Source organism: Nansenia antarctica (assembly GCF_963989245.1).
Source record: "Nansenia antarctica genome assembly, chromosome: 10".
Taxonomy (NCBI): Eukaryota; Metazoa; Chordata; class Actinopteri; order Argentiniformes; family Microstomatidae; genus Nansenia; species Nansenia antarctica.
This window is the reverse complement of record NC_137680.1, coordinates 29,360,281-29,373,074: the sequence shown is the minus strand read 5'-3', so window position 1 is coordinate 29,373,074 and position 12,794 is coordinate 29,360,281. Positions and strand designations below refer to the sequence as shown.

At 44.8% G+C, this 12,794-nt stretch overlaps 1 long non-coding RNA gene across 1 annotated transcript; it reads left to right on the top strand.

Moving 5' to 3' along the window:
- The first annotated feature begins 11,041 nt into the window (after positions 1-11,041).
- Positions 11,042-11,878, top strand: LOC308165937. The gene is made up of 3 exons (XR_013937685.1): positions 11,042-11,215; positions 11,444-11,654; positions 11,825-11,878. It is a non-coding gene; the product is annotated as an uncharacterized lncRNA (long non-coding RNA).
- The last annotated feature ends 916 nt before the right edge of the window (positions 11,879-12,794 follow it).

The following is a 12,794-nucleotide window of genomic DNA, read 5'->3' as shown; positions in this document are numbered from 1 at the left end:
CTTGTATATGTTTTTATATTCACTTTATGTTTTTATCTCTGTTGTAAAGCACTGAGCTGCATTTCTTGTGTGAAAGGTACTTTTTTTTGTCTGTTGTCTATTGGGCACTTCCTTGTTTTTGCAGTGATTAATATGCTGTACCGAGAACAAATTCCACAGGCTCTGGTCGTGTGGCTAATAAGTTATCTAGTTCAAGTTTATTGTGATATGTATTAATACAATGCCATTCTTCAGCCTCGTCTCTCTCTAGTATCACACACAACAACATAGTCCACAAAACAACAATACAGTACAAGGTCTTAGTGCAGGGTGTAAAGTGCCAAGTGCAGTGCGCATGGTTCAGCTGTTCAGCAACCTGACTGCCTGTGGGAAGAAACTATTTCTGAGGCGGGTGGTGGTGTGTGAGTTGATACAGATAGCGTTTTTGGGATGGGAGGAGTGTGAATAGTGCATAGGCAGGGTGGCTGGTGTCTTTAATAATGAGCTTTCTTTATATGAAGCGGGGTGGAATGACTGGTATGAATGAGTGGGCGTGTCAGAACGTAGTGGTGCGAATGAGTGGTTGTGTGTACGTCCATCTGCTTCTCCACAGGTGTTCCCAATCACAATCACTCCCATGATTGTGAGTATAAATGCCGGTGCTTCCGTTCCACGAGAGACCCGACGTTCCTTCCACGCAACGGCGACATCGGAGGGCTCGAACGACGCGCGCACCGGACCAGCCGACCATGCAGTGTGGAGATCGGCAAGAGACCTAATATACAACGCCCTCAAATCACCACAACAAAGGAAAGTCTTACTACCATTTGCTTGTGTGTGATTTGAGCAACACCAGGGTTTGCCGCTTATTGTATGTGTCTGGCGGCTGATTCTGCCTCCCCCTCTCCCCTACCCGCAGCACACCGGACCAGCCAATCGATCGACCGACGCCTACCACGAACGCCCCGCCTCCTGGATTTCCCCCGAGATTGAGCCACTAACACTGACGGGCTGGGATTCCCTCTCACTCCCCCGATTGGACGAGACTGTGGGTTGGGCCCTTTAAACTTTCCTCACCACCAGGTTCAGTCGTTTTTAGCGGTGATAGTAGTTGTGACAGAGTTCCGGTTGGAAGCATAGTCTCGGCTGCCCGCTTAGAGATAAGTGTAGTTTCAGGACCAGTAGCCAGCTGCAGTGTGTAGTTCTTTCGCATGCCTTATTGGGTATAGCTTACCCCATACTTGATTTTGCAGTGTTATGGTTGCCGTGTAGTTGCAGTGGTACTTGATTTTGCAGTGTGTTTATAGTGGTACAGTGTGGGTTTATTACATGCCGTGTACATTTTAGAGCAGCACTATTCGGACTCTCCACCAGGGGGAGCCCAACTGGGCCTAGCTTATTAAGTATGGTAGCTGTGACTAGTGCCGCCCGACCACTCCGCCTTAGGGACTAATTTTATACTTTTTATATTACTGATCCTGGTGCATGTGTTTTTAAATAAATTGTTAATAAACTTATTGTTGAAGTATATATCGCCTCCTCTTGCTGTGTACTCAAGGATCCTAGCATAACCTGTACGGCTACAATTTTGGCGTTGTCGGCAGTTCCGTGCAATTTAACAATCGCTGTAGTTTTGGACTGTTCTGCGGATTCGCAACACTTTATTTGCCATTAGTAACCCGTAAGAGAGCACAGCTGGAAAATGCGCCCCGAACGACAGGTGGAAACAGCGCCATGCGTACTATGTCCGATGTCTGTGGAGAACGTTATAACTGGACCACTATCGACGAAAGGTTCTGTAAAAGCCCATCACAACTGTCTGCTGTTTTCATCTGGACTTTATTGCGAGAACTCACCAGAGTGTGATGACTTATTTGGTTTCTCTGTGGAAGATGTCAAGAAGGAGATGAAGAGAGGAGCTAAACTGAAGTGCTACAGGTGTAGGAGATCTGGTGCCACTGTGGGGTGTGAGCTGAAAATCTGTAAGAGGTCCTACCACTACCCCTGTGCAGTAGAAGACGGGGCCATCAACAGAGTGGACACTGAAAAGGGGACCTTTATGTTGTACTGTAAGAAGCATGATCCTCAGTTAAAAGCTGGAGGCGGGCCTGGCCCAGGCCAAGCAGCAGCTGGGGGAGGAGACGCTGCAGCGCGTCGACCTGGAGAACCGCAGCCAGAGCCTAGAGGAGGAGCTGGCCTTCCGCAAGAACATGTTCCAGGAGAAGCCATCGTTGCAGTGGGTAGACTGTCACCATAATTTCATAATTTCAGTAGGCCTACCAGCAGGTCCAGCAGTCGGCGCTCTCCACTCCTCCGTGGGATCGTGGAGGAGTGCTGCTTCCGCAGCTGCGACCTGAACCGGTTGGAGCAGTACTGCAAGCCGGCAAAGTCGGAGCGGGACGTGTCGGCCACCTCAAACAGCAAACGCGGGTGGTTTGGGGCGAGACGCCCTCCAGTCCGGTCGCCAGCCCGAGGAGTCGGCCACGCCGGGCAAGGCGTTCAGTTCAAACAGAGGACGCCCATGTACAACGCCAGCACAGCCAGCCCCACGGCGCCCACCTCCCCCAGCACCCCCGCCAGCACGCCGGCCAGCAACGGCCCCCCAGCAGCAGCCCCCGCCACACTGGCAGAAATTAATAATTATACAATTATATACAATTATAATTGTCACTGACCCCCAAATTGCTCCCAATGAGCGGGCCGGCGCCTTGCATGGTAGCTTGCCGCCATTGGTGTGTGTGAATGGGTGAATGAGAGGCTATTGTAAAGCTCTTTGGAATAAGGCGCTATATAAATGTAATCCATTTACCGTTTCACTGTTATGTGACCCAGGTAATGTAATAACAGAGCAACCTATGAAGTAAACCATGTCTCTTTATTTTGTCTCCCTTCACTTTCTTGTACAAATTTGGAATGGCAGTTTTGGAGATGAAAGTCTTACTAGGCAACTTGTATGGGCCATCAAAAGAGTACCGCATGTCTTTAAATGCTGGCTTCTCCACTATATTGAAAAATAATTCAATAATAATGTAAAGCACTTTGAGCTGCAACGTTTGCAGGAAAAGTGCTATACAAATACAAGTTATTATTATTATTATTACCATACCAAGGGGATTCAGACACATCAGAACACCACAACAGAGAAACGCCTTCTAAGAGACCATTGAGTCGTCCAAGCAAGTACCGGCAGGATGAGAGCTTATCCAAACCAAAGTTCAGAAGGATATTGAATGCCTCAGATTTAGAGGGAGGTGAAAATGTCATTGACATGGAGTTGGCTCCTCTAGACACAGATCTAGACAGCAGTGGAAACTCAGAACAAAGGGTGTCTGGATATAAACCTGACAGAACCGATGCTGAGACCCCTGGAGCCTCCAGGAAAGAGTTCAGTTCTACACTGGATTCTGCTACTAGTCCTGGTTCCTCTCAGGGCTGTGATCCAGAGCAACATGATTCACCTTTGGCCTCTAGTCAACATGCTGGCTCTCACTCACCAGGACCCACTGATGACCCTGTCTCTCCTGTCCCCACTGATGACCCTGCCGGTCCAGTCCTTTCACCTGTTTCACCTGCCCTCCCCACAGAGCTCTGCAAAACACCTGTCCCCCCACCCCCCCTTTCCATCACCCCCCCTCCCTCCCATGTGGCCCATCCCTCCTCTTCCAAGGGGACACCTGGGGAGCCCAGCTCTGACTCCGCCATCTTCTGGAAGAGGTGTAACGAGGCTGGATGTACACAGTCCATCTTCTCTGCCTTCATCAACGACATGATGAGCATCTCCGAAAGGATCCAGGGTGGCCAGGCGAGCCAGGAGGATTACGACCACTCCCTAAGGGTGATGGAAGCTTCTGGAAAGCTAGCACAGCAACTGAGCTTTCTTTATACAGTGGGTGCTGTAAATGTTATTGAGTTGTGGCAGTTCTGTCTTTCATTATTTTGACTGCAGTCTTCACTGTCCTCTGTAAGCGTCTTCAGTCCTGGGCAGTCAGGTTGCCGAACCACACGGTGATGCATCCTGTCAGAACAGATTATGGTGCTGCGATAGAAGTTCACGAGAGATTTGGTTCTCTCTCTCTATTCTCTCTCTCTCTGTATTCTCTCTCTCTCTGTATTATGTTCTTGTCACTATTTACACTTTTTTGAGTTGTATACAGAACACGCTAATACAGATGGAAAGTGCTTGAATTGAAGTTTTATCCTAATAAAGACATTTAAATAAAAATAACAAACTGTGTGGAGGTGTGTTTTTGCTGCTCTGTGACTGCTGTCGATAAGAGGGAGAGGGAGGGGGGATGGGGAGGGAGGGAGGGGGGATGGGGAGGGAGGGAGGGGGAAGGGAGGGAGAGAGGGAGGGAGGGAGGGAGGAAGCTCCCAGTGCTGCTGATGCCCCCTGCTGAACTTCAGTCACTGTTGTGCGCAAAATACTAACGCATACTCATTGAAATCAACGTGGCACTCAGAATATGCATGGGATGGGGCTGAGTCAGGGTATCCCCGGTGTCTTGAAAAGTATTAAAAGTTGATATATACATTTTGGGAAAATCAAGACCCTTAAGTATTAAAACGTCTTATCAAGATTTTATGAGGTCTTGCATTTTGTAGGTATTTTTCTGAATTAGACTGTCCAAAGAGTTTGAGTCCTAAAAACTTTTAGTAAAAGTTCGTGAATTTATTAGTTTTATTAAAAAACAAAGATGAACCGGAAATTCTGTTGTATGATCGTGGTCTAGTCTATTGCAAACTAAGACTGTTAAGTTAAAGGTGTCACTGATGTAAACGGTTACAGCTCGAAGTGGCGGTGAGGTCTGGAAAAATATTGTCAAGGTCTTTAAAAAGTATTTGAAAGGTATTGAAATGAACCTCAAGATTCCTGTATATACCCTGTGAGTGCGCCAAAGGAGAAGAAATGCATAAAATGAACATTTGCTTGACCAAGTTTGTTGAACATGGAGTTTTATGAACGCATCGTTGGTGTGACATTAGAGGCACAGTTCTGATGCAGCATGAAAACCTGTATTACAAAAGGCATCTTAGGCTGGACACGCTTGTACCTGTACTGATGCATCACTGCTCTAATAGAGATACAGGGAGACCCATCAGCTACACTCACTAATAGGGAGACAGGGAAATGGTGAAGGAAATGGTAACCCCCCAAACTCCAGCCCGCTCACTCCGCTCCTCCACCTCGGCTGGCCGACTGGCCTCACCACCTCTGCACAGCAGTCGTGCTGCCCGATCACTTCTCTTCAAAACACTGGCTCCCCGCTGGTGGAATGAGCTCCCCACGGCTGTCAGAACGGCAGAGTCACTACCCATCTTCCGTCGTAGACTGAAGACCTCCATCTCTTCAGGTTACACCTTAACTGCTCCTCCTGAGACATCTTCTGCCCCTCAGCACTACGTCTCCTAAAGACACCCGCTTTCCCCTCTACTGTGTCCCTAAGAACTTCTATTGCCCCCCTTGTACTGTTTCTCTGTTCCTCCAGTATAAAATAAAAAAAGTTTTAGAAGAAGGTGATTGAAGAAGGTTTTTCCTTCTATCAATGGCCCCGGGCCTGAGCTAGATTACTCTTCCTGCCACGAATGGTGGACTGACGATTCACATGCTTAGTATTCAAATGTATTGACTGTAAGTCGCTTTGGAATAAGGCGTCTGCTAAATGCCAAAAATGTAAATGTAAATCTCAAGTGGTCCGAGCACACGCGGAGGCCCACGTACAGCACAAGGAGACCGTCGCGCACACTACCAACAACTCTACAGCAATATTCTGGACATCATTATTTGCCAGATACGGAATAGGTTTCAAGACCACGAAAAATGCATGTTTCTTTCCCTCCTCGAGACCCCAGCACTTTCAGACCTACCGGAAGAAATTCCCTCAAACAGCCTTCTCCAGCTTAACACAGAGTCACAGAACACTGTTCGATCTGTCCCGGCTAAAAACAGAACTAACTGTAATGAATGCCATGACTGATTTTGAAGGGAAAGTCCCACTGATCTCCTCCCTGAAGTCCCACTGAAGCAGAAACATCTGAGTGAGAGCATGGGGCAGCTTAAAACATTGGCATGTGTGGCAGTGACCATCAGGCGGTCATTCTCGGCCTTAAAGCAAATTAAAATGTATGCCAGAAATGCTACTGGACAGACTTGGCTTTCAGCATTAGCCTCCATGTCTATTGAAAAGGACATATTGGTGGAACTGAAATGCACAGATTAACTGTACAACAGAGTAATTGAAGTCTCGAGGAAAGAAAGGAGGATGGATTTTGTGTTCAAATATTCAGTTGTTTTGGTGAGTACAAAGCATTTTATCTTTTATTTGTATATATTTTTGTCATTTTATTTCTGCTAATATATATGTAATTAAAATGACAAATATATTAAAAATACATGTTTTATGCTTCTGTTGCAGGTTGCAAGAGATGTAGAGATGACGTGTGTGGCGCACTGGCTCAGCTGTGCAGTAAAAGTACTCTATTGTTGAATTGTTTGGTTTAACCTTTATCAAAGTGGACATTCAAGGCTAGGAATACACTTTCACCACTGTCGCAAATATATCCTCAAATGATTTGTTCGTTTTCTTTTATTTTCAGTGAATAGTTTGTGTCTTTATCGTCACGTTTCTTAAATGTAACTGCTTTGGGTGAGACAATGCCCTGTTTAGTGAACAAACTTGTTAAAGCTCGCATATTTGGTGGAAAACTTTGTAGAGCGCCTTTTATTTTAACGTTTTGACAGTATCCAAACGATTCTAAAGCTGATAGTTTAACACTCTAAATTGTAAATGCAAAACTAAGTGTTAGGTAAACTGGGTAACCAAGCACAAAATATGACCGCAACAAGATGAATGAAAATCAGTAACTTTACAAAGTTATGTATTTTCAAAGGGTATAGCTATATAGAGAGAAATGTGTCATTTGCCGTAACGCAAGTAAGCCTACGTGTTAGCTAGCAAGCTGGGCTAGCTAGCTACAGTGTGGTGTTAGCTAGCTACGGCGTGGGTTAGCTAGCAAGCAGAGGACTAGCTAGCTACAGTGTGGTCCTATGTTAGCTAGCAAGCAAATGTTTGCAATGTAGCAGATGAGTTTTATGAGGACACTGCCGTCTAGAAAATGCAGCCACATTATTAACTAGCTACCAATTGATAGCAAGCTTCACAGTAGCTAGATTGATTTGTGCAGTAGAGTGATATAATTAAACAGAACTAGCTGTGTTGTATAACACCATGTAACCCAGTACAGTGCAAGTCATATTTTAGAGTCAGGCCAAATTATAATATTCTGCCTGATCACTTAGTCAAAACTAGATTGAAAGGTGCCTTGCAGACAGCTCCATGTGGGAAAGAAAAACTTGCAGGGGTACGTTTATTGTGGGCGAGTGGTCAGCTAGGAAGGTAGGAGGTAGACAGCCGAGGGGCTTTGAACATTGATCATTATTTTTGTCCTTTTCGAGTCTTGCAGCTGCAGTAATGAAATGGAGCACAGACGCAACTGAGGAGAAAGGCACAGAGGAACGGTGTACTCAATGAGTTTGTATTGTCCTGACAGATTCAGCCCCGCCACTGACGGGCTGAAGAGGTTCCTAAATAATGAGTTTGTATTGTCCTGACAGATTCAGCCCCGCCACTGACGGGCTGAAGAGGTTCCTAAATAATAACAGTTATTCTATCTCTCTCTCTTCCTCTCTCAGTGGCCGCGTGTCTCTGTCTCTGCCTCTGCCTCGTGTCTCTGCCTCCTCCTACTACCGGGGGAAGTGGAGAAGCGAGAAGAGGTTTTTGAATGACGACAGACGCCGTGTGTAAGCCTTATATAGGCGGACAATTTAGGAGAAAGGCAGTGTAAAGGTCTCTAGGCACAGAGGAACGGTGTACTCAATGAGTTTGTATTGTCCTGACAGATTCAGCCCCGCCACTGACGGGCTGAAGAGGTTCCTAAATAATAACAGTTATTCTATCTCTCTCTTCCTCTCTCAGTGTCCGCGTGTCTCTGCCTCCTCCTACTACCGGACGCTTTATATAGGCGGAGGGTCCCGTCCCTCGTGACACAAGCGTCGCCTGGTCCAGCCAATGGGCTGGCGCAGTGTAATTCAGCTTCTGATGAGGTCACGCAGGGGGCGTTCCCATATGAAAGAGAACGAGTCTGATCACTGACACCTGTCCGTAATCAGACCGTCAACCCTCTCCACCAAAAGTCTGGCTCCCTCTACAGGCCAGAACGCGCCATGCTCCCCACAGTCAGACGACGCTTCAGAGCACCAAGCATGCACCAGAGAGGAAGGGAGGTGGAGACACACGAGAGTAGGAAACTTGACCTCAGCTTTGTTAATTGGTGTTATGGTTGTTAGTTGGTATGTTATGGTTGTTAATTGGTAGGTTATGGTTAGTTGGTTTGTTATGCAGAGTGTGCGAGAGATATACACACACAAACCAACACAGTCTCACACTAAAACAAACACACTCTTCCTCATACTGTCATTCTCTCCCTCACATGAGGCTCACCACAGACCAACAAAGTATCACACGCACAAAAACACACAGTTATCCCACACTGTCGTTCTCTCTCTCACACTCTCACACTCTCTCTCACACACACACACACACACACACACACAAAACGCACACACTCCCCTACACACTCAGTCATAGACACACAAATGCACACGGGTAGGTTAGTGGATTGTGTGTGGGGGGCAGTTAAATAATGGCTACACATTCTCTCTCTCTCTCCCCTCCGTCCCTCTCTCTCTCCCCTCCGTCCCTCTCTCTCTCTCTCTCTCTCTCTCTCTCTCTCTCTCTCTCTCTCTCTCTCTCTCTCTCTCTCTCTCTCTCTCTCTCTCTCTCTCTCTCTCTCTCTCTCTCTCTCTCTCTCTCTCTCCTGCGTCCCTCTCCCCTCCGGATCTGCAAAGAGGAGTGGACCAACATCTCTCCTGAGATGTGCACAAACCTGGTGACCAACTACAAGAAACGACTTTTATATAAAAATAAAAAATAAAAAATAAAAATCGGGATTTGTTGGTATTCAGACTTTCACTGTTAAAGTAAACCTACCATTAAAATGATAGATTGTTCAAGTTTTTAAGTTTTTTTTTCTTTCCTAGCACCAGGGGAGCCCCCCCTCCCAAATGTCGTTGTTTGGTACCTGTACTATATCAATGACAATAAAGACCATTCATTCATTCATTCATTCATTCATTCATTCATTCGTTCAGATTGTTCATTTCTTTGTAAGTGTGCAAACGTACAAAATCAGCAGGGGATCAAATACTTATTTCCCCCACTGTATAATATACTCACACACATACTAATATACATATTATGTGTGTGTGTGTGTGTGTAAGGTTCATGCAAGTCTTGCTCTTTATTATTGCATTATTAGCTATCGGTCAGGGGGGTATTCCACGAACGTTGATTAGTATATCGGCGATAAAAATAAATGCCGCGATCAGGCAACTCGAGATTGGAATTCAAGCCTCAGGTGATTCCTCGAACGAGGATCAGGCTTGTGTCATGAGTGTTCATAGAACACCGGCTTAGAAATCCTCGATATGGGCGCGTGCACGCAGGCATAAAGAGCCCCGAAGAGTCGAACTGTCGAAATGAAGATTGATCTTTATGAAGACGAAAAATAAGATGTAAAATAGTGTAATACTGCCGCAATTAACAAGGCGAGGGAAATGGTTTGGCAAGAAATTGCTCACCGATTAAATGCGTAGGTCATACTAGCCCCAGTTATTGTTATATGTTCATATTTTAATAAAATAATATTTACTAATGTGGTGATATCAGCAGCAGGCTACAAACCGTCATATCGTCACGATGGCCTAGTGGTATTGACCGCTGCCATGGTATTTATTCGTCATTTTAAGACGGTGGTTCAAATCTACGGTGGCCGACAAGGGCAAACGCGCTGCATATAGAGAAACGGGCTGCATATAGCTCACAACACAACGGAAGTGTAGAAAAACGCTGGAAATAGAGAAACGCGCTGCATATAGCTCACAACACAACGGAAGTGTAGAAAAACGCTGCAATTCAGTTCACAACACAACGGAACTGTTCTCACAACGGAAGTGTTCTGGGGGGGAACGATAAGTGGAACGGACCGGAGACGTGTTTTTGAAGTTCCGAAAAGCAGTTCTGAAGAGGTTGTGGAGTGAAGAGGCGACATAAAAGGTACATATTATATTTCTTATTTATGTCTGCAGATAACATGTGCTGTATTTCAAACCGAAGGGTTCATTCTATGCCCTACACCCTATGAAGGGTTCGTAGAAGCTTGTGCAGTGGAGGGATTCTTCAGCCTGGCTGGGGTTCCATACTATAATTGTGTGTGTGTTTGTGTGTGTGTGTGTGTTCTGGTACTGTATTTTCCCCATCTCTACCGTAATAGGAATATGGATGAGGGAACACACACACACACCCTATGATGTTTTATTGATGAGTTTTAAAGGAAGGGATATGGGGATGAAGAAGGAATAGGTTTATTTTCCTCAAAACCTAGAATCTCATCTCTAGATTTATATTCTGGAGCAGCAGGAGTTTTTCTGCCGTCTATGATGTTTACACCACGACTTACACAAATTGCACAAAATGGAAACAGCTTAAGATCTTCACACACCGATGACTTTGCTGGGGCTGCCAGTCATATGTATGGCTCCTCAACAGCAAACCAACGAATCGAAAGCTGGTGGTCATACTTCCGCAAACAGAGGTGTCCTCAACTTTTAAAATATTTCTTACACCCCTAGTAGGGAACACAGTATATCTTAAAATACCCATGGAATTTCATTCGTTCTGATTACTTGGTGGTACATCTAGTTGTTGGAGCATTGATTTCCATTCCACTGAACTGATCAGAAACACCTTAAAACACAGAGGGACCCCTTCTATTTAGTAAATACCTTTTGTGGCACTGCAGGTTTTCTGTTGTTTGATGATCATTATGCTAATTCTAAATCCATTACATGGAAATGCATCACCTACAACAAACTACATCTCTAATTTGAGTGTTTTTCCAGATCTCAATTCTGGATGGACTTCATGAATGACCTGAGGGAGAGAGATTTGTTCAGTGGCAGTCATGAGCACACATGCCTAGTGCGGTTTGTGTTCATGGGTGTGCTACAGCGGGACCTTGATGAATGCAGGGAAAAGTGGAACACACACACCATCAGACCTGTTCACCAGTCTCGTTGTCCATCTGGGAAACCAGATGTCATGTACAACCTGCCTCACAGGTTTGGTTCTATCAATTACAATTATTTTTTCATTCTTGTACTTCTACATTCACAATTCACATGTACTTCTAATTGTCTAAAATGCAATCAACTGTAGTTGCCTGTTGAGTAGCTTTCAATTGAAATACTTTTCTCTAAAAAATGATTATTTGATACAATGATACATTTATAACAAAATGTTTTAATGAAAACAGTACAGTTAGTGTGCCAGTTAACTGTTACCCACAGGTTTGGCAGAACTGACTGTGGGTTCAAAGTCCCACCACACGAACTAGGCCAGTTTGTTTCGGAGTCTACCTACAGTCCATGTGGAGATCAGCATCTCCAGGGACACTTTGAGAACCTGCAGAGAAGGCTTGGTCTGATGCAGGCCTTGACCTGGCAGTCTGGTGTACAGAACTATATCAGACTGAAGAACATGGCTGATATGTCATGATATGTGAGTACACATTTCAAAGAACAAAGTTAACCCTTTAACTACTGAAATCTAGTTAAGCCAGTTTAGTTTACTGTAGTCCAAACCCTGGGGAATTTTGTATCCCAAAGTCCATGTTGTTCTGAAACTCATTGTAATTCATGGCCATCGGTATCTCTATTGTGTTGGCGCAGGTTCTGCTCATTGGGAAGCGTGATGTCCGCAGAAAAAGCAGTTTTGGGTGGTGGCTGGATCCCAGAGGGAGGCAGTGCGTCGAGTCCTGTGGCGAAAATGAGGATGTCCTGGAGGAAGATTCCTGTTTGTTTCTCTGAAAAAAGTAGATTTAGTTTAGTTGTAAAATATAATATTTCAATGGAACTGCCAGCAATAGAAGATGATATCAAGATGACATAATTAAAAGATCTGGGGACTGTTCAGGTCTTCTGCAGGGTAGGGAGTGTGTTTATGATGAGATAATTAAAATAAACCTTCTGTGTCAAGAAGATAGTCTCTCCAGAATCCGAGTACACAGGTTTCTTCCTGTCGCCTTGTGCACCCTGCTTCACTGAGCTGAAAAATAAAAATACCTACGGCTTAAATTCAGATGTCAATCCTCGTCTGGTTTCTTTGAAAAACATTAGGTTTAAAACATACATTTGAAAAACATTTGACAAAGATGCAAGAAATACATTGAAAATCCACACAATTCTGAGTAAACTAGCAAATGTGTAAAGGTTGCATCTGTCAACACAGCTTACCTGTAGAAGTTATTCTGACCCCGGGCACATTTGTCTTGTTCCTGGACTGCGGTTTGTCCTCCATCCTAGTTTTACCCCAAAAAATAGCAGTTAATTTAATGACAGTGTTATTGGCTTAGTAACTAAAACAGCACACATTACATTTGGCTTGGTGAATTAATGAAATTATTTACAGGCATTTCATAATTTCAGGTTCACACATTCAACACTAGAGGATATGGATTTTCTTACTTGATGAGATGCAGTCTGTAAGCGTCTGGCAGGTCTGGAAAAAAACAACAATTTAAACTGCTGTACTGTATTGTGCTGCTTGTGCAAGAAAAGTTCATGTTGACTGTGCTGTGTTTTACCCTTGCAAAATGTTCTCCATTCTTGGAGTGCTCACTTCATTTGGAGTGCTCACTTC